Source organism: Anser anser (genome assembly GCF_964211835.1).
Source record: "Anser anser genome assembly, chromosome: 13".
Taxonomy (NCBI): Eukaryota; Metazoa; Chordata; class Aves; order Anseriformes; family Anatidae; genus Anser; species Anser anser.
In genome coordinates, this window is record NC_139734.1 from 7131024 (window position 1) to 7151735 (window position 20712).

The 20712-nt window shown below is 45.4% G+C and overlaps 1 protein-coding gene and 1 long non-coding RNA gene across 10 annotated transcripts in view; one reads left to right on the top strand and one right to left on the bottom strand.

Moving 5' to 3' along the window:
• The window catches only part of LOC310880783 (uncharacterized protein), a 302960-nt gene that overhangs the window by 240679 nt on the left and 41569 nt on the right, over positions 1-20712 (top strand). For 5 of the 9 annotated variants that reach the window (XR_014571915.1, XR_014571917.1, XR_014571918.1 and 2 more), the window contains one exon: positions 3706-14425. The gene's annotated coding sequence lies outside the window, so the exon portion shown is untranslated. The remainder of the gene's footprint in view (positions 1-3705; positions 14426-20712) is intronic. The other 4 variants (XR_014571916.1, XR_014571920.1, XR_014571921.1 and 1 more) reach the window with 4 other exon arrangements.
• On the bottom strand, positions 17308-20708 carry LOC310880785. The gene is made up of 3 exons (XR_014571923.1): positions 20295-20708; positions 19357-20043; positions 17308-19267 (listed from the first exon to the last, which is right to left on the bottom strand). It is a non-coding gene; the product is annotated as an uncharacterized lncRNA (long non-coding RNA).

Consider the following 20712-nt stretch of genomic DNA (forward strand, 5'->3'; position numbering starts at 1 on the left):
AATTGAAGAATTGTAAATGCCCTTGGAAAAACTCAAGGCAATACCTCCCTTGCCTTGAGCTGCATCCAAACCAGTTAATGCTAATTTTCGTATCAAGGCCCAGATCATCCTTAAGATGACAAATGCATTTTCTATGCGTAAAATTATTTTTTAGAACATACAGTTTCCTCCAGATCTGTGTTGCAGTAATGGACTTTTAAATAGTTACGGATAATAGTAAAGACGAATCGTATATGAAGCTTAACTAAAGAACAGAAATTCTAGCTTAGTTAAAGAACTGAACTGTATTTTAGTTTACAGGGAGGTGTTTGAGAATTTGTTTGAGGCTATTGAACAACTGCTAACAAATTATGTTTTGTTTATGTCATGCCCCAGGTAGTCTTTTATTTGTTGATAAACTTAACTGATCTTTTAATGGAGACTAAATGCCTGTAGTGTGTAGTTTCACAAGTAATTCAGTGTAAGAACCTGGCCAAATGATCCTGGAGATTATTTTTATTTTTTCCCCTCAAAATATGCAAAGCCAAAAAAAAAAGAGGTTGTAAGAATGACAAGTTTTGTTCATGAACATCCTCGTATGCCTATAGCAACCCTAAGTATAGCAGACTTCCCTAACACAACAGCACATTCCATTTCTACAGATGGAAAAAGCAATTTGCTAACTGGACTAGAACCTCTTCATAATAGTACAACTCATTTTGCTGTGACAGTTATTCCATCTGAGGAACGCAAAGCTCCTTACTAGTACTGACAAATGTCTTTGCCTCACAATACTCATGGGAATTGAAGTAGGGCTAGAAAAGGTTATTTCACTCCCTAATTAAATGCTTTTACCTTTGCAAAGGCACATGGCAGCTGTATCAGTGTGGTCATAAATAAATAAAATAATAGTAACAAGGAAGTGAAGATATGTCTGGTGGAAATACTAGGCAACTGGGATGGAAAGCAATAACCTGTAAGAGTTTGGCCAGAATATCAGAGCTATGGCCTCGTGCATCATGAAGCGCTGTGTGTTTTGTAGGGCCGAGGCAGTCTACGAAAAACTTGCACTGACGGGAGGCTCTGACCATGCAGCTTGCTTGGCCATCCCTTGGAGGATCTTCTGTCCATGGATGGTATTGACCTCTACATGAAGTGCCTTCGTGTAGAGGCACTTTGAGGCAAAGACAGCCTTTCCTATCAGCTTGAGGGCAACAATCCCAACCAGAGGCTTGTTCTGCAAAATAGATGCATTCTCCAAAGCAGCTCTTGCCTTTTCTGTTGGAGAGAGCTGATAGTCACAGCTATGTGCTGCACTAGTGAGTGCTGGCTTGGGCTTCCAGAGCTGAGTTTTGTTATGTGCCAACAGAAAGAGAAGCGAGCAGAACATGCCAGTGAACTTAAAGACATTTTTCTGTGCTTGTGGTCTTTGGTAGGTGAGGAGAAGGGTAGTGACTGCCTTCAAGGACTGTGAGTTGGCAGGCCCATGGATTTTCATTTCAGTGTGCTGTATCAGGGAATTCTGTATCATTTTCCTAAGAGGACTTAGAGCCCTTTTTGGATGTATGGCTTACCATGTCCTGTAAATCTGAGCACCCAGACGAGATGGTGGAAATAGGCAGGACATTGCAAGTGTGCCTTGCACTTGGCTGCGTCGTTCTGGGATAAAACAGTGCATGAATTCATCCGCGTATTTGATGGGTGCTTTGGAGGCGTATGCTGACCTACAGGACAGGCATGGAGCTGGCTACATATGGATCCCTAAGCCAGTTAACCGGGTACATTGCCCATCCCCAGTCCCACCTCATCCCTCGCACAGATGAGAAGCTTTGCCAACAGTAGCTGCCTTAATCTCGAGGAGAGCTGCGAGGCCGTCGCTGGGTGTGCCTCTCTCCGCAGTCTGGTCAGGCTGTCTTTATTTGCACACATCCTGTAGTCCCTTGGGGATCTAAAGACAAGTTAACATTGGCAGTCTATGCGCAAACAGGGTGGGGAACTTTTTGATGAAAATATTTTTCATTGGAAAATGGCATGTTATCAAAACAGAAACCTTCTGTGGGAAGACTCAGCTTGGAATTACTTCTGCTTGGGATGCAGTTGCTGGGAGAGGAAGCACCATCTCAGCCTCGTGTCCTACTTTGTGATGTTTTGTGTGCAAGGTCTGATTTCAAGACTCTAGCCTGAATTAGGCTAAATCACCTTTACTGTGATTTCTCATGTTTTGTAGGAGTCCTCTGTTCAACAAGTCCATTGACGGCCCTTTGGCCTCTGCGTTCGGCTTCTTTTAGACACATTTTCTTATTCCTTCCTTTGTTTTGGAAACAAAGGAAGAAAAGGCTTCATGCAAACCCTATTTGGCTCAAACACAGAATGGGGACAAGATGTTTCTCTAGCTGGGAAAAACATTTCCTGCACAGCTTTGTTCAAATACACGGTAGCACATAGGCAATTAGAAGCCTGATAGCAAAAGATGTGGGGCCAGCAGAGCCATGGGCATGTTTCTCATGACTTGGTGCTCCTCTGTGGGATGGCAGCTTCAGAGGGGCTGGGCAGGAAGCACATACAGTCCTTAATAGAGCCTCAGTGCACCTTTCTCTTGCGTACATGAAGGGAAAAGAAGCCAAAGAAGGGTTTAATGAATCATCCAAAGCCACAAAGCAAAGCTGGAAGAGGCCTGTCAGTCACTTTAACAGCAACAACAAAGCAAAAGTATAAATTATATACTCCAAGCAATCATATTTTTGGTTAAAAACTGTCAAGAATGAGGCATTTTTTTCCAGAGGGCCTATTATCCACCCCTGCCTAGCATCCTGGCAGGCTCTTCCCTTGCTGTCCAGTTGAGGATCGTCACTGCCTGCATCCACTGCCATCCAAGCCCCAGTCCCAGCCCGCCCTGACACTCTCCCCTCAGACAATCTTCATGGCACTTGCAGTGGTGGAACAATGTGTGGACCTGCCTGAAAACACCTCTTAAACAGATATGTTCAGACACCAGAAGAAAGCAGAACATTTCATCCTTCTGCTGGAAACCGGAGATTAAAGGATAAAGATTACTCACCTCCCATTATTTGTCGCTTTGAACTGTAGTCTGCTTTTTTAAACTTTAACACGGGAAATGTGTGATGTTCCATCTCTTTGTGTTTCCTCTGTGAGGTTGTTTTTGAGCATCTCCTTGTAGCTGTTTGACTCAAATCCTTTATAACTGAGGCTGCCTGGGGAGATCCTTACAGTTTATAAATATAATCTAGGCCTTGGGCCCATACAGCTCTTAGGAAGAATTAAGTGGTTTGGAGCACTAGACAGGCTTCTGAGCCAAGAGTACAAAACGAGAAATGTTAAGGAAAATAAATAGCCACCAACAACAGGAGACCGACACAGGGTTTGATCACTTTTGTTCTGCTAGAGTCTGTGGCAGAAAGACAAAGATACCCACCTAATGAGGAAGAAATTCATGAGCCAGGTTTCAGCCACACACAGCATTTGAGGTAAGAAAAATATTCCATCCCTCTGAGGTACTTTGATCCAAATCTTTTCCTTGCAGTGACCTTCCTCAGTCAGGGGCCAGATTTCATGTGAAAGGTTTTCCCTCTCCAGAATGTGAACTTCAAAGTGTGAGAAAAATGGGTTTCATCCAGCTGTAGGCCTCAGAGCGAGCGACCAAGAATGCTTGTTTTATTTGTTTTTCTTTGGATTCTAATTCCCTCTTACACTTTCTCTCTCTTTCAGGATAAAGCAGGATTTTTCTACCAGTAAGGCTGAGAATGATAAACATGGTGCACGTCCGTCGTATTCTGCAGATGTTCCCTGTAAAGTTCCTGCGTACATCCCCAAAGCATGCTCACCACTTAAAACTGTCTGACTCAAGTCACTGGAGTGGAGGGAGAAAAGTCTGAGAGGAAGAAAAAGCACAGGTAGGCATTGGCAGTGTCAAGACAGAAAAACACTAGTGATTTCAGAGTGCTGGCATTAATCAAGACACTAGCCACATCGATCATGAAAGTGTTAGGGTTAATTCAGCCCACAACACAGGGCTGGGCTCTTGCGCCATGAGCTTTTTAACTTGGCACCAGAGGGGCACTGTGCCCCAGTTCATCGCTGAGCATTACTGATGCTTCATCTGAAGATTTTTAGTAACTGTATTACAGATGCTGCACCCCACTCCAGCCTTCCCTGCAGTGAAGAGTTTTGGATCCGCCTGCGCCAGCTGATATTCTCACCACCTGTTTGCTACCTGTCTGTGATTGCAGTAACCACAGAACAGCAGCTGGAGCAGCATAAGGTGTTCCCTTAAGCGCTGACCTGGAAGGCCAGTGGGGAGAGACCAGGACTGTCCCAGATGTCCCACTCACCAGACAGACCATCCAAAAAAGCTCCACAGCCCTGCGCTGCTGCCCATCAGCTGTACAGCGTACGATAAGCTTGCAGTGATGTGAGAGCCACTTAATCATGACACTATTTTTTCTTCCTGTTGCATATGCTGAAAGATCAGCAGTCCTTTCATCGAGATGCCATCTTCCTGCTAGATTTCACAAGAAATGTTTTTTGTCTCCGTAGGACAAGCATTGAGATTATCGCTGGTTACACTAGCTCCAAAGTAAACCAGAGCCACATGACTCAGTGCAGCCAAGCCTGTGAGGCAAAAATAGCAGGCTGGTGTACTGAGATGGTGGAGAGAATCAAAGAGACACTGTCTACCAAAATTGAAATGTCTGCAAATGAGCTCTCAGCCAATGCAGAGCCAAAAGAAATGTTTCTTCCATAGGCTTACTTATTTTTGAAATCTGAAAGGAAGCAGTTGCTAAAGACAAATGGACATTGTGCTGAAGGTTTTAGAAATGAGAGATGGTAGCACAAAGACACTGATAGTGAAACTGCCATCACTGATCTTCATTGTCCAGGCTGAGAGGCACTGAATAAAAGCTTGAGCTAAAGCCAATGGAAGTGAATAGAAGTAAATAGGAAGATTCCCACTGCCTTTAATGAGTTTTGGCTCTGGCCCTAGATGAAGAAACATAGCTAGCAGTAAATAAACTAGATTCTAAAAATCCTTTTGCCTTTAACAGAACACAGTGTTATTAGGAAGATGGCAAAGGAAATCTGCTTATGGTGCATTTTTTTAAGAAAGTGTGACCCGTCTGGAATAAAATAATGTGAGTGTCATGTGTTGTCCTTGCACAGGTCAGCAGCAGCAGCCAGACTGGAATCTCAAAGCAGAAAACCCAAACCTGTCCTAGCTCCCCAGCAGAAAGCCTCTCTGTAACCAGCCAGTGTGCAAGCAGCTTTGGCGTCCTCTTGCCAAAGCCACCACTACGCAGAAAGGACGAGGTGCCACACTGAAGAGCACAGAGTGTGACAGCCAACAGCTGTGAATATAAACAGAGAGCACTTCAAGAAAATAAGCACCTGCCTCAAGGCTGCTGTGTGCCCTTCTAATGACAGAAGGATGTGGTGCAGCCCTGGGGCACTGCAAAAAGAGGACTCGTGGGCACAGCTAATTGTAAAATTAAGGAAGGAGGAGCAGGAAGAGCTCAGAGGGAGACAGTGGAACAGCTTCATCCATCTGCCCAGTTCCTACTTGCCACAGGGGTGGGTATTGAAGGAAAGCAGAAGGAATATTTCATGTTCATCATCTGTACTTCGAGTAGAATGCAACCTCAGGAGACCATGATGGCTTTAACAGGCAGGCAGACTTGGATGTAAGAGCCTTTCTCAGCAAGGTCGCCGCGTGAGTCAGCGCGGGGCCAGGAATAGCGCTCAGGACCAGCACGGCTGTGCGGAGCTGGAGACAACAGGCTCTTCTTTGTCTCCTGGGAGTCACTGCCCCAGCCGGGGAGCTGTGCTCAGGCCATTGGTTCAGCACAGTCTGTGCCACGAGCTTCAGAGATAAAATACACACTTCTTGGATGCTGTTTCCTTTAAAAAAAAAAAAAAAGCTGGCGAGACCGTGCCATTCTCAGCGACTGCATTCTGCTATTTTGCCTGTAAACGAAGTCAGATATGTTCGTGCTGTTTGCTGCTCTTCCTTCTCCAAGTGTCTCCATCAGCAGTCTGTTAAACTCAGCGGGATGTCAGACATCAGATGGGAGGAATGATCCAGTTGTCAGGGCATTAGCCTCTGGTTCAGCAGCATGATTCAAACTACTCCTCTGCCAAAGCCCACCTGTGTGTTCCTGGAAAAGTCACTTAATCTTTCTTTCCTCCCCCTCCTTATCTGAAAAGCTGGGTCAAGCATATATCCTGAAGACTCAGGGTTCTCGTGAAAGTTGTGCTCCAGACTGCAGTGGCACTGGCTGTTGAATACCGTAGTTATCCTGGACAGGCAGTCTCTGCCTGGCAGAAGATATGAGATTTGCTGGAAAGGTGAAAATGTGCTTTGGGGCTAAATGGGAGAAGGTTGTCACTACAGCCTCCTGTGATGCCGTGGCATAGGGATGAGACTAACTGGTCCTAGGACACAGAGTTGAAATTGTGTTACAGTAAAGTATGAATGCTGTGGCAGGGGAATTTTGCTTGTGTCTGTGCATAATGCTCAGTAGCAGATGATGCTGACAAAAATCATCCGCCTCTGAAAGAAAATGCTGTTATGTTTCATAGAGGCCAGACACCTGTTCTCTCATGGACTGGTTGCTAGCATTTAAAGAAAAGAAAAAATCAGTTATTTTATAAAATCCTTAACATCCCTACCAATGCCACAAGGCTCTTTTATATACAGGTTCCTTGTCTTCTGGGCACTGGGAAGAATGAAAAATACTTCAGGGATTTCACTCACTGAAAGGTAGGAGTGGCAAGGGTGTTCAATAGGAAAAAGAAAGATTTAAAAATCAGCAGGGCAGGCTCTGAAAACTGGTTTGTGCATTCGTCATCTCTGTTTCTCTTTCCTCTTATTGTGTCTTTGCACCAATGCTTGTCTTAGTCTCTTGGCTGCTGTGTTTGGCAATTAGGACTGAGATCTCTGCTCACAGCAACCTTTTCAGTTGTGCGCAAGGTAGTGCTTTCTTCTGATGAGGGTTAAGCTCACAGAATGTTTTAAAAGTGCAACCAAAACGTGAAACTGCTGCTCAGTCTTTATTCTCTTGGGTCTAAGCTCCTTGAGCCAGATTTGCTCCATTTCTCCATGCAGTGCAGAGCCCATGCTGACATTTGGAAAAACTGCCATCTCCAGCTAACTGCAGAGTTGCTCTGAAGCTGTGTCCCTTGTTACTTACAGGTTTGTGGCAACAGGAGGTCACAAAGCTTACTCCTCATCTTCTCCAGAGTCCAGGGACGTCCTCAGATTTATAGCCCCTTGCTTTTGGCTTAACCCAAGATGAGAGCACTTGGTGTGAAGGTGGGTGGTGCTGCTGCTGCAGCAGGGAGGAGCTCACCTGGGAGGCTTTGGCTGGTTCTTGGGAAGGGACCACAAGAAAGCTCCACTGGGACTGCTCTGGGCTTGCCTCAGTCAAGACTCAGATTTCAAGAAAAGGACCAAATCTCTCAAAAAATTGGGAAGGAGGGGAGGAATTGCACTTCTCTCTGTCCACACAGTGTGTCACCCTTACTCCATGCTGTTATGCTCTCATATAACATTCCTACGGGATCATAAATGCCTTTTAAAGGAGCAAATTTCACTGATTTATTCCCAGTCCATAAACTGACACTGCACAGGTGGAATTGGGATTTAACTGGTGACATCTTTAGTCCCCAGAAGGATTAAACCAGCAACTCCTTTTGAAGGAAGAGGCAGCTTTGGGAAATGAGCCTGTGAGGTATCCTGCCAGCACCATGGGTTGATGGGGGCGTTGCCTCTTCCTTCCCGGCATTATCCCAGAGCAGCAAGGAAAGCAGTTCTTCTTTCATTTTTTTCTGCAGGATTCACAGTCAAACTTCCCATTTCCACCTGCCACATGCTGCGTTCTGGAGCCAGTGAGCATGAACACCAGCACTGGCAGCAAAGCTGCTCTAGAAAGATTTGACTGTTGCTTTCACATCAGCCAAAGGCAAAACCACACTTTCTAATTCCTTTTTCTCCCCCAGATCCCCATGGCCCCAACATATATAACCAAGTCTTCCCCTCAGCTCTCCTGACTCCCATTCAGCCATACCATCTTGCCTTCCATCAACTGCTTTTGCACGACGTCCCTGCCCAGCTACTGTGCTGTCCCCAGCTGTGTACTGCTCTCTGTGCTCCGTAGTTTTCATCATTGCATTGCTCGGTGTCTGACATCTATTGCAACAGGGATACTCCAGGGAGTATCAGGTCTGACCCGGGGGCAAACTGGAGGGAATGTACTTCTTTGGGTAATAATGTCACTCCCACCTCCCCTGATGAAATAGTGATGACAGTTCATGCGGAAAGAGGCAAGGTGCAGGACTTGAAAATTGCAATATCTCCTTTTCAAGGAGATGTGATTGTACTGCAGGTGTACCTGTGGGGGTAGGAGTCATTACATCTTTCTATTCCCCAGCTACGTTGGCTCCATTATGCTCTTTCAGTGGCTTTTTGTTACTCTATTATAGGTGCATTGCAGTGGTCTCAGAAAACCCATCGCTTCCAGTGGGACTGCTTCAGTAGTAAGGGACTATTAAAATGCATAAAGGTATCAGAGGCTGGCAGATGGAAGCTGATACAGAGATGTAACAGAGAGTTTCAGAGGGTACTTTCTGACGATTTTATGCACTCTGTTAAAATTTAATAGGCAGGAAACCACCAAGGTTCTGTAGGAATCTAACACTGATTTACAGAAATTGTTTAAAAATATATAAGCTGCGTCTTCTGTTAGTGTATATTGGCAGAATCAGTGGAGCTATGCTGATACAATCCAGCTGTCTTTCCAAGCCGTATAACTGAATAACAAATGAGTCGTCTACATAGATTGTTGGAGCACAGTCAACAATTGTATACTGAAATTATTAGCCTGTGTTAAAGCATATATCATTCAGGAAGAGGTTTTCTTTTAGTCCCATGAACATCAAAATGATGCTATGTTCAGCTTGATGAGTGAGTAATAGCATCTCTCAAATCCCTTCTCCTAGCCCCAGACACCCAAGCTGAAGTTTGGATGTCCCTTTGACAAGTAATGTCATGACATTCATACAGCTCTGATATTAACTCAATTCTGTATGATATAACTGTTCTTTGTCCTCTTCTTTGAGTCAAGGAAGCTGTGCCCCTGAATGACAAGCAAAATGTTCCAAGGTCAGCTGCTAATACTTGTTTTTTGCCATCCTCTTTGGCAGTAGCTTATTACAAGTGGTGGCCTGGACAGCAATAGAGATTTCGCAGTAGTTTGCAATGTTACGGCGATAAAGAATTATTTACTGCTTCAATCTTCTAGCAATGTTGATGTCAGTCCTCCAACCTCTCAAAAAAAAAATGATAGGAAAAATGGTCTAGAAAAGGAGAAAAAACATGGATCAAATTTTAATAGTGAGTATCCACTGAACACTTTATTGCCCAGAATGAATATCTTGGCTTCCTCTTTTCCATGGGATGCATACTTCTGACAACTCCAGTAGTTCAGTACGCAGAAAAGTCATGTTATTCAGTTACAGTCCTAGCTTCTTTTAATGTAATTTAGCAGCTGGAAATCAGGAGGAGAGCCAACAAGCATGGCAGCAGCCAGCTCCCTGTGTACCTTCAGCAGCCAGTCCGCACACCATAGCACACCAAAGCCTATGCAGTTCTGAGCAGAAAGGCAGCAAAGCTTCTCTTTGGCCTCCAAAATTCCTTCTGCTTTTGCACAGGAAGGGGAAGAGAGGCAGGCTTACAACCCATGGGATGCTTGCCTGCAGATGCTTGCAGTGGGGCAGCGTGTATCTAAAGGATGCTCATAAAAAATAAGACAGTTAGGAACAGCAAAGGAAGAGGTGAGGGAGCAGCAGCTTCCTGCAACGTTCCCCATCTAGCACAAAAGCATTTAAGAATGTAAGAGCAGCCATAGTCCATCCTATCAAAGATTCATCTACTCCATCAGCCTGTCTTTCACAGTGACTAAAATTGGAGGCATTTAAGAAGGCAGCAAGGAAATAGTCTTTTCCAGGATTAGTTTCCCAGCCTCCAGCTGTCTGGGCACATGCTGAGTGAGAGGTGGTGTCTTTTTGCTTAATAACTCTTGGTGGCTTTCTCTTCTATGACCTTAACCAACCTCCTCTTGAGGGCCTGTATGCTTTTAAGATCCACAGGAAAGTTTTCTACAGCCTGTCTGCAAGTTGCATGCAGTAACATCTCCTTTGGTTTCTTTCCAGCATGCCACCTGGTAGTTTCATTTACCGCTCCCCAAGTTTTGCAGTTCCATTCCTGGTGCTTCTTCACCCTCCTTGTGTCACCTGGTGTTTTTATAGACCTACATTATTCCCTCCTTTAGTTGCCCATTTTTCAGGCTGGAAAGTTCCAGTTTGCTTAACCAGTCCTAGCATTGAACCTGTTCCATATCACTTGGTTTTTTAACCTTTTCCAGCTGAGGTCAGTCTCTAAACTGACGCTAAAAAAAAAAAGAAGCAATAACTTCCTCTGCACCTACAGAGCAAAAAGCTCTGGGGAGTGATGGAACAGGCCAGTTCTGTAGAAATGTGAGCTGTTGAGATGGGGATGGGTTTGGCTCCCATAAACCCATAAGATATTCCAGGAGAGTTTTCCATCTGCCCAAAAAGAAGAGATGCAAAGCAGAAAGCTGTCTTACTTGGGAGATGTAGGAAGTCTTTCTGAGACAAATTTCCCAAGTGTCTGAGTCTGTTTATTTCCATGCTTAGTTCAGGTTTTGTTTTCACCCACACTCATGCTTCATTCTGGGTTCTCACCATGATGGTGTAAGAAGCCACCTGCACATGCAACCCCACATGAAGACCATGAAAACCTCATTCAGAAACCGCATCTCCCTTAGCCATAGCCCTGCAAAATTTAATTCTCTTTCCTTTCCCTTCTTAAAGCTGACCCGTGTAACTTTCTTCCATATGGCACTCAGTTTTTGGTCCCTCCATGCTCAGAAGGTCAATGTGAGATGCCTCAGGGGAATTAATCATAAATTAGTTGTTTTTCTCTTCCTCATGCCTTTAAACAGTCACAAGATGGGCTTGTAAACTCACCCAGGTAAGTCCCAGCCATGGAGTGGGTTGAGCCCACAATCTTGGTATGGAAATCTCGTTGGGCATCTCTCAATGCACCGTGCATTCACTCCGATTTATCCTGGGCAGACCACTGTTCCCAAGGGCTCTCTCGGTATTCTAGCATGACATGGTAGTTAAAAGCAATCCTACAGGTGATTTGATCTTTTCTCTTTTCAGGCAAAAGCTGCCAGTGGTTGATTGCCACATGTTCTCTCTGATGTGACGGAGGCCCTGAGACCCATTCTCTGGCAAACTCCAGGGAAAGTGGGAAAATTGCTCCTTTTTCTTGGCATGTGCGTGATTGTTCTGGCCAAACTGATTGCAGTTCTGTGTGTGTTTATGTCACGCTTTATTATTTACACAGGTAGTTCTGGTGTGGGTTTCAGTGGCTGGTGGTTTTGTAATTTGCGCAGCCCTTGGTCTGTCGGCCTTTGCTGTTCTCCGCAGTAGTTGTGGCAGTTTCCTTTTTTTATTACCAGTTCTTCCTGAGGGAGCAGTAATTTATGGCCAGAGGTTAACCTCATTTGCTGAAGCATCCAACTCTTGCGCCAATAGATCCATAAAATGGAGAACAGGGAGGAAGAGATGGGAAATAAATAAAATAAATATTCTTCAAACGACACACACAGCCATTCTTGTTGAGACACAGAAACAAAGGAATTTCTGTAACGGCTGAGATCAGTATGGAATTGAGTATCCTGTCTCTGTCGGCGTATCGTAGCAGTACCTTGGAGGAAAAGGACAACTCCATTAAGTAAAAATGGTGGAGCCATCTGCCCCTAATGGGCTCTGCTCTCTGAGCCAATTTTCTTCCTGAGCCAAATGCTAATTGTGGACACCTTACAGCACGTTTCCTTATCACTACACGATTTTACATAGTTCTGTGCAACTGTGGGTCCTCCCTTTGTGCATACCGCGCTGCGCAGCTCTTGACTTTGGTGACATTTTGTGGTAATGAGCTCTGCAGATGAGCAGTGCATAAAGGTGTTTCTTTCCTTGGCGCTGTGATGGCAGGTGGTTGCAACTCGAACTTCTCACTTTGCCCTGGCTACCTGCAGCTTTAGCAGGAGCTGGACAAAAATGCATTGAGTGACAGAAGCAGGGGTGTGTCTGCACAGCAGCGTGAGGGCAAGGACAGGGTTGGAAGCATTTGTATTACAAGCACGAGAGCTGCAGCTCAGGGTTAGTAACTCTCAACTGCTGCATTTCCCTTAAAGTCCAAGCTCTTGGACTTCAGTGGATGTGCCAGATGGGAGATTTTAGTTTGTTTGTTTTTTCAAGGTAAATTCTAGTTTTTGTGTGCATGTGTGTGTGTGAGGGCTTCAGAGTACAAAACCAGAAGGCAAGTGAGGAGACGTGGGGAATGCGATTCTTTTTCCTTTGCAAACATAACTAGGACTTTATCACTGATATGAAAGAAGAAGGAGTAAACACTTAATTCTTCAGGCTGTCATAGCAGCCACAGACCTCCTGGTCTTCCTTACAATGACATTTTGGTCTGTCTGCTGCACATGGCACTCTGTCTCCTGGATGCAAGAGTGCCTCAAAGTATGCCCTGTGCAGGGTCTGTTACTATCGGTGGACAGAAAGACCTTTACTGCTCTACCTGCATTGGTCCTGCAAAACTATGGCACATCTCTTGAGACTGTACACCAGTGTTGTATCTATTTAGCATTTCTATCTATTTCTGTATTATATTTCTATAGTTTGTAGAGTATTCTTTCTTCTGTTTGTGTGCTGACATGAAACATCTCTCTAATGATGACTCTCTGCGCATATCACTGCCAAGGCTCGTACTGAGCACAAAAAAAGTCAGGATTCACTTCCAGTTGTTTGTTCCGTCCTTCTCTTCCTGTCACTTATTTTTTTTCATGACGTTACACATTGATCAGATCAGTGTTGGTGATCAAGCAGTTATCCGAGTAAACATCAAGCTCGCTGCTGCTTCTAGGGTCTGTGGTTTGACAGCTGTCAGGACCAACCTGTTCTTAAAGATCCGGCACATCTTGCCCACCAACCCGCTGCTCTTCTGCCACACATTAGGGTCTGTTTTCTGTTGTCCATCCACCTTCTTCTCTCAGCAAATGTCTTCTGCTCTTTTCCCCAGTAGCCAGCAAAAAACCTGATGGCCATCCACTTCCTTGGCCATTTCTTACTGACCAGTCGGTCTGCTCCTGGAGTTACTGGTGAGTCAGATGTACCGGGCTGTTCGAAGGCTGCTCAGGCAGCGCGGGCAGAGCAGGAATAACCCCGCTCCTTGGCAGGACCGCAGGACGTGTGCCTCTCACTGAGCCTCCTTCCATTCCCCCATGGGGTGAGGTTAACAAGACAGGCTCTGGTTCCCAGCCATGGGTGGGCGTCCTGTGTGTCTCAGCCAGCCTCAGGCTTCAGCTCCCCTTGGGGTAATGAAGCTATTTCTGTTTCCTGGGTAGGGCTCTGTCCTAATTTTGGCTTCGGCATAGATGATTCTTAGTGTTCGTGGGATGGAGCAGCCAATCAACCTTGCCTGATAGCTGGCCAGCTCTGAGATGTATAAATCAGTTGATATGTTCCTTATTCAGTCCCCCAGAAATGGGCTGAGTGTGACGAGGGAATAATTTTAGATTTTAGGAGCCATGTTTGGCTAAGATGAGTTGGCAGCATCCCTGAGATCGAAAGAAAATATTGTAAACACAGTAAAGAGCACTATAAAGCCTAGCTTTAAATAAATATTGGGCTTTGACACCAACTGGAAGAAGCCAGATTTCCAGCTGCCGAAAGGATGCCCAGCTCCCAGGAATGTAATCTGAGATTCTTGGCTCACTTTGTTTCAACAATTTAATAATCATTTGGGCTGGAAAAGCCCCACAGCATTGTCCATCAAAATGATATTGAACATAAGTTAAAATTGTTCCAGGGAACTCCCCAAATTGGCTGCAGCCTGACGTGGGGTCTCTTACTTGCAAGTACCCTCACCCCTAGCTGTTCTCCAACACAGCCCTGTCCTGTCCCAGGGAGGCGAGCGAGGACTGGTAACAGAGATGTAAAGCCTATGTCCTTCACCCTCGGTGGTAAAATTCCCATGAAACAAATATTTTAAGGATATTTATCTGTGTGGTTAGTTTTTGGCAGGCCCTGTTTGGTAAACTGGCCTGTTTTCCATGTTTACTGATGGGAACAGGGTGGGGATGACTGTTGCACCGAGCTGTTACAAATACATGCCACATCCTTTCAGCAGAGGATAAAGCAACTCCCCTGGCTTGAGCCAAGTGACTGCAGCTCAGCTTCAAGAGCACCCACACTGCGTGATCTACAGCCGGCAGGAGTCCATGGTGGCAGACAGAACATCCTGGAGGAAAACAAACCTCGATCAGAACCGCCTCCTGTGAGCTAAATAAATGCAGGGATACACAGGAAAAGCTTTTGATCTTGGATAGACAGACGTTATTGTCTTGTCTTCCTTTCCCCTAAAGAAAAAAAGGAATGAAACAAGTTTTATTGCCCAGGACATTGTCTGGTAGATGAGGATGGGCGAGGGGAAGTGGGAGAGCCTCCTTGGGAGCCGCCCCAGCCCGTGGTGCTGTGTCAGGAACTGAACCAGCCATCAGTTGCCCAGTTTGCCAAGCAGGTTGGTGCCGGGTGCTAGGTGTGGTACTGGGGCTGGCCAGTTTGTATATTAGGTGTATTTAAAGAGTCAACAACAAAAAAAAAAAATCTGCAAACTTTCCTCTGGTTGGCATTCCTCTCCACCCTGATTCCTTACCATGCTTGGAGTGTTGGGCTCTGAGGGGTCAGAATTGTAGTTCTACTGTGCAATGACAGCAAAATCCCCACTGGGGTCTACAGTAACAAACTCCGTATTGTAGGACTGGCTTTTTTCCCCTGTGAAATGCTTCCAGAGCAGCTTCAGCAAGTCTCTGCACATCACATTTCTTTCCAGGGCCTGACAGTAAATGCGTGTTTGGCCTCTGATCCTTAATTTTAAGGTCTTCATTTGAATACACAAGGTTTCATTTCATTCTCAGGTTAAAATCTGGCTTTTGGGATTGCTTCTCTCAGCTTCCTCCAGTTACAAATCCCTACCAGCTCAGCTGAGAGTGTGTCATGCACACAAGGCAGTGATCTGGAATCGCACCCACACCCTGACCCTAGCAGCACTCACACATTCGTAAATTATTTTCTATCAGCAACAGTAATGCCTCCGTCTAAGATAACCGGAGGCAGACGGTGCCCCTTTTCCCAGCACAGCAGTGGTTCTGCATGCTGGAGCTGCCATGTGAAGGAAATGCAAGTAAGCTCTGCTCTGATGTCCAAAAGCTGAATTACATCCTCTGCTCCTCGAGACTGCTGTTTCATCACCACCCTTCCCTCCCAAAGTATTAAAGGCTTTATGATGAAATAGTTTCAGTTGTAACAGGAGAAGGAAAAAGAAAAAGTGGAAGGACCCAAGTCAGATCTTCACTCAACATATTCTTCATAAAGAGAACCAAAGCTATGTGTGTCCCAGTGTACATGTACGTGTTTATCACTAAGGCAAAAGCTTTTGATCAGACTGCTAAAACTTCTTCAAGCAAAGAAACAGGCAACTGCTTTTTTGTCAGCTCAATTGTTTCTTTATCCTAAATCCATGTAGTGCGTTCAAGACAGTTCTTGTGTCTGAACCTGAAGGCAGAGCGCTCACCTTTATAAGCTTCAGGAGGGATTTGAGCTTTCCCTTGATTTCGTATTTTACCTCTTGTTATGTGTTACATAGTGTGGCAGGAACATCGCATTGTCCCTTTGCAATGCCTTTTATTTAATGACTTCAAAATGCTTTGAAACCGTTTGACATTTGAAATAAGAACTGGGTCAGTTCTGCCTTCCTCGTTTTAGAGATGAGGGCAAACAGGTAGAGAGGTTAAATGAATTGCCCTGCAAAAAAGAAATGTCTGTATAATGCAATTTGGAAGAGTACCTAAAACTTTTGGCTCTGTTACCACAGAATGGATTTCCTCTTCCAGTGAAAATGACTTCCTCTGTGATCATTGACAGTGAGGCTGCCAGCCAGAAAGCGATAATTAAAGAGAGCCCAAGAAGATCAGCAGCCCAAATCCAAGTGCTCTGTCTCTACAACAAACTGGGAGGTTGACTTAGATGGAGCTCGTAGGAGAGATCAGGACTATCTCATGTGCGTTCAGCTGATGGGTGAAGCAAACGTGCAAGGTGTCAGGGCCTTCAAGACCATCCCTGCACCTGCTGCTGATACACCCCACACCATGTGTCTGTTGGGCAGAGCTGGAGCAAGAAGCCAAACTGCAAGGTATTTGACAATCACATAGTTCTGGGAAACTGCAGAGCACCACCGAATAGGCCTGGCTAGCCAACGCGTGTAGTAAAGATTTCTTCTCTCCATTTCTATTTGCTTTCATTGCTAATGAAACCTTGGATGTGAAATTCACGGGGATGTACATTGCTCTCATCTCATCTACATTGTCGATCCTTGTGATAATTTGTGTTTTTCTGGTACTGTTTCTGCGAAGATGAGGTTCCGTGAGAGTCTCAGGTTTCATTTAACAGTAAAATGAAGTTTCCAGCCATCAGAGTTGTAGAAAAAAGCCTAGGTGACAGCTCAAAGAATATACAAGCTTGAAATGTTGCATGCCAGACCATCTACATCAAATCACCCTGAAAGAAAATTATCATGGATTTCATCTCAAATGTGTTGTTTTATCACCTTGCAGAGGAGTTGCAGGCTTAGAAAGGAGAAGCTGTTCTGAAGCATTTTAAGTATGACGGATTTCTTCCCAATTTATGTGACAGTGCAGTGACAGTAGGTCAAATGAAACTGAATAGAATTTCAATGAAGTCTCAACAAAGTGTCTCATGGAGCTTAAAAAGAGAAAACCAAAGGCATAATTGTGCAACACCACCACGGAATTACTAAAAGAATAATGTGTATTTATGCCTGTCTCCTATCCAAAGGTGATGCAGCCCCATGCAAATGGTAATGCTGTTGCTCTTTGCAGCTCCCTGTTTTCAGTTGCACCGAGTACCTGAGGGCTTCCTGAGTGGAAAAGTTGCTTTCTAAAAACAGCTCCACAGCTGTTCCTCCAAAGACCTTAACCTTCAGCTTGAAATCTGCCTGTATTTACTTCCAGTTGTGCCTGTATCACATTTAATAAGCAGATTTTAACTTGTGAAGGAAAGTTTCTCAATTTGGTGATTCCTGTGGGACCGTCTCAGTGCTACTGCAATCAGCATGAAGTGTTTTTTGACTGAGGTATGTAGTGTGCTATGCAGGCCTTCGAGGAGGGTCCTCTGACAGCTAAAGCACTCTCAGTCTGAAGATGAGCAGAACCACCCCCAAAATGGACTGATTCTGTTTCTGCCGTTTTCTTCCTCACATATATGAGTAACCACTTCCAAAGTAACTAGCGTGATGGCGTGATCTCATCAAGCAAGTTGTGTTAAGTGAGGGATACAAAAGCAGGAGCCATTTTGGTAACCACTGCATGAGCAAAAGCCTGATTTAATTACCCTAACAACTGTTGAAGAAGGAAAAAAAATATCTACTCCATAGTACCACATAGATCGTTCTGGATTGGAAGGGACCTTAAAGCCCATCTAATCCCAGCCCCCTGTCCAGGGACCCCTCCCAGCAGCCCAGGCTGCCCACAGCCCCATCCAGCCTGGCCTTGGGCACTGCCAGGGATGGGGCTACCACAGCTGCTCTGGGCAGCCTGTGCCTCCCTGCCCTCAGAGTAAAGAATTTCTTCCTTATATCTCATCTAACCCTATCCTCTTTTAGTTTTAAGCCATTCCCCCTTGTCCTATCACTGCACCCCCTGACAAAGTGCCCATCCCCAGCTGTCCTGTAGCCCCCTTTAGATATTAGAAGGTTGTTAAAAGGTCTCCCTGGAGCCTTCTCTTCTCCAGGCTCAACGACCCCAACTCCCTCAACCTGTTCCCATAACAGAGGTGCTCCAGCCCCTTGATCATCTCTGTGGCCCTCCTCTGGACTCATTCTAATACTTCCATGTCCTTCTGGTGCTGGGGCCCCAGAGCTGAACACAGGCTCCAGGTGGGGTCTCACAAGGGCAGAGCAGAGGGGGACAGTCCCCTCCTTGCCCTCCTGGCCACGCTGCTTTTGGTCCAGCCCAGCATACACTGGCTTTCTGGGCTGCAAGCACACATTGACGTCTCGTGTCGAGCTTCTCACCCACCAAAACCCTCAGGGTGTCTCAACAGGGCTGCTCTCAATCCATTCTCCACCCAGGCTGAATTTGGGGAACACATCAAGCACTAGAGCTTGCGAAATCATTCTAGTTTCTCTTCCCTTCTTGGTGGTTCCTTGGAGAGGAAGGGAGAAGACAAGGTCTCCAAAGACACAGCAGGATTTCCAGCAGGAAGGGCAGCATGTTCTTAGATAAGACACTTACTGGAAGGGGAAGGATGGGAAATGTTGATTCATCAACAACTATTGTGGAACATTTTTTTTTTAAATGGCTACATTTGTGTGTTGTTTATAAATAATTGTATTTTTAAATGCCATATAAAAATTAGGGTTTTGCTGGGAACCATTGCAGCGATCCTGGACAATCTGGCAACTGTGTCTGCAGACATTTCTTAGTTGGCTGCAGCAATCAGGGGGGTGTGGGAGTCCCTGGAGCCTAACTGATGAGGGACCAAGGAGTTATTTACAGAAACAGATGGGAACATTCGTACTTGAACAGGGACCTTGAGGTGTGCAGGGGCCAGAAGTGCTGGCATGACCAGCAGAAAGCAACGTCACCTCCAGCGAGGTGAACACTGTCTCATTCTCCTGAAATATGGCAGGAGCTGATAGCAACTGCAGGAATGATCTTTTCAGACAGAAATTGATTTTCACAAGATTGCCAGTAGAAAAAAACAAAACAAAACAAAACAACAACAAACACTGCCTGGGCATTAGCAGAGCAGATGCAAAATCCAGTGTTGGCTTCCACCCCTCCAATGGACAAAACATCAAGAATCTGGGTGGCAACGGCTTCGACTGTCTGAGAAATAACCCATGGTTGACCTGCAAATTCTCTGCTGGCAGGTTGAAGGACGAAGACAGGTACTTCTTCGAGTGTGACAGGTTTCTGCAGTGTGCCTGCCACTGTGGCCCACGAGCACAGCCGGGCAGCAGCTAGCCATGGAAGCATTTCTCTCTGAGCTCGGCCTCAGTTCCCCCTCCACTGTTCTGTAGCTTTATTTTGTGCCAGACCTAAAAAGGGAGATAGCAATTATTCGAGCGCAGTAATGATGTTTATTAAGAACTATTGCACCTACACCAGCATCAAAAAGAGGTTGTACCTTTACATTCCAATATGGACAATGATACTGTTGAATTAGCTCAATATGTGGCAGGGAACTGGCTCATTGCATTTCTTTTCCTGTTACCAGTCACACCGGCAGTGACAGAGGACACTTTGCCTTTCCTTCTTGAGGAACAGCATTGCTTTTAAACTGTTGGTGATTTTCATGTCAAAAGCAAGCAGATTTCAGGAGTCAAGCAGGGCTTGTCAGGTGGTTTAGGGTCCCAGGTATTGAGGGACTGAATGCAAAACAGTCATTGCTTCAGGGGAGGTGGAAGTCCTGGGGGATAAGACAGAGCCCAAAATGTTGCATTTCCCTCTTGACACATGCGTCTAAAGAAGCCCTGAAATGTCAAAATCACACAAAATTGTCTGGAAAGCTTTCAAAATGATGGCAAGTAATACAGCCGAGCAACCTGCAACGCTCGGGCACCATGCACAGCAATGCGCAGAGCAAAGCAGGATGCAGCTGGCACCGCGGCAGCCGTCTGTTCTGACAAAAGACCCGTCTGATTGGGTTGTATTTTCTTTGTTTGGTTTTTAAATGCTTCTTCCCTCCTTTTTAAAGCAAGTAAGAAATGCTTCCTGGCTCAAAAATGGGGCACTGTGGAGGGAGATCCAGGGAGAGGAGCACAAGCAGGAGGAGGAGTCGAGGAGCTCAGCGAGCAAGAAATATTCTTCTCATCTGTGGAGAGAGGAGAGGAAGGTGGGGACACAGCCAACATCCAAGTTATTAGTAGGGCCAAGGATGTATTATGTTACTTGCAGTAACTGATAAAGCCAGCTAATAAAGGAAAATCATAATTTCTCTGGCAGATGAGAGCTAGTCAAGGAAAGCCAATATCTTCCTTTCTGTACTTTCTAGCCTCAGGAAAAACACAATCTGTGATACCGGTGCCATCATGATAAAACTGTACTTTAAAAATATATCCATACCTGTGCTGCTGGTAAGCGCTAGGTTATTAAAGTGATGAGAACTGTTCCAATTTGCTGGGTGATTTCCATCACGGTGCTACCATTAACTAGTGCATTCCTGTCCCCTAAAGAGCAGACACATTCAGGGACAGCCTTGTCCGAGGGAGCTGCATGCTTATGGGCTGTGGATTTCGTTTCACAGCTGGGGAAGCAGCTGCCATCGGAGATGGTAATAAATGGCAGCGTCAGGAGAAGGGACCTGAACCTGTGTGGAGGGTCAGCTCAGATGAGGGAAATCTCAGACGAGGCTCATCTGTGGGTTTTTTCCCAACCAAATTCGCTGTTTGTTCACTGCTGGAGAATGTCACTAGGCAAGGGTGTGATGCTGCCCCCATGTACATGGTTTTGCTTTGTTAGTCTTGTGTCTTACACTCATTTT